The sequence below is a fragment of the Bison bison genome, unplaced genomic scaffold, assembly GCF_000754665.1.
Source record: "Bison bison bison isolate TAMUID 2011002044 unplaced genomic scaffold, Bison_UMD1.0 scf7180017864080, whole genome shotgun sequence".
Classification (NCBI taxonomy): Eukaryota; Metazoa; Chordata; class Mammalia; order Artiodactyla; family Bovidae; genus Bison; species Bison bison.
In genome coordinates, this window is record NW_011494652.1 from 1,053,193 (window position 1) to 1,057,557 (window position 4,365).

General features: G+C 60.8%; 1 protein-coding gene across 2 annotated transcripts in view; it reads right to left on the minus strand.

Moving 5' to 3' along the window:
* Nucleotides 1–4,365, minus strand: part of LOC104986922 (cysteine--tRNA ligase, cytoplasmic-like) — an 11,253-nt gene that overhangs the window by 5,317 nt on the left and 1,571 nt on the right. The gene's annotated exons all lie outside the window — the stretch shown is intronic.

Sequence of the window (4,365 nt, forward strand, 5' to 3'; positions counted from 1 at the left end):
CACACACACCCCCCTGCTAGGCACTGGGTGCCAGACAGCCGGTGCTGACCGTTACACACACACACAGGCTGCTAATTTTCACCTCAGTTACACACACACACCCCCCTGCTAGGCACTGGGTGCCAGACGGCCGGTGCTGACAGGTCCCCTCACGCCGGGTGGGCTATGGGCAGCGGTGAGAAATGCAGAGCTCTCTAAACCCAGCACTGGCCAGGCTTCCAGCGGCCAAGGCCCAGCTCCGAGGAGGCCTGCAGCCCGCCCCGAAACGCCTGCTCGAGGCGGCTCCACCTGCCCGGAGAGGAGCCAACTGGCCAGCGCCTGGCACAGGCCTGCCCCTGGCAGGGGCCTGAGGCCACTGCTCTGCCCTGGAGCCACAGGACCGGTGTGGGAGGACAGAACCCCAGCCTGAGCTAGGACCAGCCGGCAGCCTCTGCCAGCAGAAGGCCCTGGGCCCTGACCACCCTGAGATCCTGCCCCGACCCCACCGAGCCCGCTCGCCACCCAGCTCCTGCCCCCCAGTCACTGCGTGACCCTGTGTCACGGCTCCAGCCACTGTCCGGTGCTCTCGCCTCCTGCGGGGGCAGGGCAGGCGGAGGCACAGGCCCCGTGGCTGCGGGGAGGGGGCTGGTCTCGCTTCCTTCCACAGAGGCGCCGAGCCGGGAGGCGCCCGAATGTGCCAGGAGGAGCCCGGCCCGGCCGCACCCGGGGCCTGGCCCCTCCTGCTCTCTCTTCTCCCTAGTTCCTGACACACGGGCGCCCCCACCCGCTTCCCTACACTGACCGCAGGCTCCTCTTTCGTGCTGGATGAGACTCAGTTCAGAAAGCTATGTTGAGGGCCTGCCGGCGGGTGAACGGAGCTGGGGGGAGGGCCAGTGCGCGTCCCGCGGGGGCTACATCGCCCTTGAGCACCTGGCTGCCCCACGTCGCCCCCCAAGCCCACCCTCCCCGTCTCTGCTGCAGCCGCCTGGGCCGGGACCGGAGCGCAAAGAAGCCTTGCCCCCCGTGACCCCCACCTCGTGCCCCCAGAATCGCACTGGACAGACAGACTGCCCTCACTCCGGGTGAACGCCAGGGAAGAGGCACCCCCTAGGACCCGCCCACCTGGACAGTGGCTGCCCTGGGCTGAGGTGCTCCCGGGGCGTTTAGGCTCCCTCTTTTCTCTCACTGCCCGCGTTTTCTGCAATAAGCACAGGTCCTTTTCACAATAAGAAAAACACATCAAATGTTTCACCAACTGGATGGCTTTAAAGCGCTAACGAAGCAGGTCAGGGGACAAGGGCTCGGCGGGTTTGCACCCCTCCCTGGCTGGGCGGACCCCCTCCCAGGTAAACAGATGCACACGCACGCACGCACACGTGCACACACACACACACACACACGCCTCGTAAAGCCGCGGTGTTAGTGAGATTACACTTGTAAACTGTTTGAAATACTGCCGGGCGCACAGCCAGCGCCCATCAGCTACTATTATTATCATCATTATTATTTTACTCGCTCCTGTGTTGTTACTGCTGTAATGGCCCTGGAGGAGTTTACCCAAGGATCACACACGCGTTTATTACTAAGAGTCCCGTCTGGAGCAGGGAGCCCGCAGGGCAGAGGGCCAGTCATCAGGTCACTGTGGTAGCTGCGTTCCAGCCTAACTTGAGGAAACAAATTTAAAAATAGGTCAGCTTTCAAGTGGCTGTGGGTTTGGGCCAGACTGCAGTCTGGCAGCGAGCCCGTGATGCCAAAGGCAATGAGTGGACACAGAAGCGGGGCGCCCATCGCTTCCCCGACCCCCCTCCCCCGGGAGCCCCACGCACACGACTCCCAGCACTGCATCCACCAGCCCACTGAGGGGCCACCCAGACACACAGCTTCCAACGGTGGGAAGGCCCTGATCGTGCACCGTGCTCACCACGGTTTAGAACACGCTGAGCTGAGCTTACACAAATCCGAGAGCCAGGTGAGGAGCCCAAGGCACACAGGCCGTGGCCCCAGCTCCTTCCTTCCCCACAGTGTGTACAGCTGCCCGCGCCTGCCAACAGCCCCCCCACCTCCTGCTCCGTTCCACCTAGGCTCTTGCTTGGGGAAGCTCCAGCGCCAAGGCGGCACCACCAGCTACGAAGCACCCGATCCAGGCCTCCCGAGACCTTCAGAATCAGAGCCTAGGGGTAAGGCGGCTACTCTGGCCCCTGCCCTGCTGACCTAGTGGCTAAGAGCCCGCAGGCAGTTGCTGACGCTCAGGCCCCTCCCCGCAGGCCTGCCTCCCTCCTAAGCGCCCAGGCCAGGTCTGTTTCTGTCCAAGACCGCCTGCGCGCAGTGGGAGTCTGCACCCGTCCCTCGCTGGCTGCGAGGCCCCGGAGCACCCCGCCCTGAGGGTCAGGCCCTTCCTGCAAAGGCCCCTTCAGCTCCCAAACCCGCCTCTGCTGCCATTTGTCACCGGGGGACCCCTTCAGGCCCATTTCTCTTTCCTAGGGGGTTCCCGGTCTGAGAAGCCTTCTGGAACAGAAGCAACCCCCCCAACACACACACAGGAATCTGGGGGACCAGAGAGACGCGTGCACCCCTGCTCTCCTGCACCAGCGGCGACGCCACCCACCCCCGGGAGTGAGGGCCCCACCTCCTGAGCACAGCCCTGCACGTCCAGATATCACTTGCCCACACGGCGCTCCGTCTCCGGGCTGCAGGGCTGGGCTTGGCCGGAAGACGGATGGATGCCCCCCGCCGCGTCTAGACCTGGCCCAGCAGAGTCTCCACAGTGATCGCCCGTGCTCCACCCTGCTGTGGGCGGCTGGCAGGGGAGGACTCACGGAGGTTCTGCCAGATTCTGCAGCCTCAGAGGAAGGGGCCCTGGCCCTGAACCACCTCCTCGGACTCGGGCCAGCCAGCAGCACGCACACGGGGAAGTGACCAAGAAAGAAATGGTCCATGCCGGGGCAGCACTGGGCTTCTGCGCTCCGGCCACCCCTTCCCGCTGGACGTTAAGCCCACAAAAGCCCGACGCCCAGTCTTGCCCCCGGCCGCGCCCCCACGCCCAGCAGCGTCCGGCAGAGCCGGTGCCTGAAGCACATCCCCGAATGAACCAAGACCTACGGAAGTGCCCTGCTGTGAAGCATGTCTCCTGAACAAATGAAGAGACACGTCCATGTGAGCATGCTGTTGAGAACTCTTGGACAAGTTCCCCCCGAAACAGCAGGTGTGAGCTTTCACGGGGCACTCGTTGGTCCTGGGGAGCATCACCATCTGATGCCCAGACACACGTGTCTGCATGGCACCGCTGCCTGGGGAGGGGTGGGGCGGGGTGGGAGCGTGGACACTGGGCGCTTTCATCACCACCCAAGGACACTATCTCCCCTGACCCTTAGACTGGGAATACCGGGAGACGTGAGTGCATGGATGAGCAAATATCTGTAGTCTACACACACGTGCATTTCATTTTTCGTTGGGAAACACAGAAAATACAGCCTGCTCCCCTTGTCTGCCGTGACCCACTCTGGAACTGGGGCATTTGGTGCTAATCTGAACAGAGTCACCCAGGCAGAGTAGTCAAGGTTGCTGCTACTGTTATACAGACCCTGGCAAGCTGTGTGACCTCAGACAAATCACTCACCTGCTCTGAACCTCAGGATTCCTGTCTGCACGGCAAGGGTAGTATTAGCCACAAAGGCATGCTCTGAGGATGAAAGGCCCCCACAGATGTGTTCAGCACAGACTCATGCTGAGAAAAATGCTAAATGCACCTGTATTGTAATGGGATGGTTAGAGAGCATCACTGACTCAATGGACAAGAATTTGAGCAGACTTCAGGAGATCGTGGAGGCCTGGTGTGCTGCAGTCCATGGGGTCGCAAAGAGTTGGACACGACTGAGCGACTGAACAACTGTTATTACGAACAACTTGGAATTCTACAGTATAAAAAATTAAACTGCAGGTCTGACCTAACTCACGGCCACCGAAGAGGCCTGACCTGCAGGGCAAGGCCTCTGAGATGTGCTCAGTCCACCCTGGGGGTCATGAGGGATGAGACTCAACTTTCTAAAACACCCAGGAATGGGCCTCGTGTTCGGGGTACAAAGGAGAAGCTTTAAGCCCAGTGGCATCGCAGGGGACTACCAACTTAAGAAAGACGATACGGAATGGGAAGGTTATTCTAAATGAGGGACTCCTTAAAAATTCTGGGAAGATGGTCACTATCGATGATTCTAACCTCATGGGGAAAAAGCATTCAGAACTCGGAAACCTGGAACATCTAGAACTCTGGAAGCTGTATGAAGCCCTTACCATTTCATTTCCTGTTTCCTCAGGGGATGGTGCGAGGTTCTTGTCTTTGAGAAAAGCCTAGACAAGGGGTGTGTGTGGGAAAGTTGGGGGGCGGGGGGT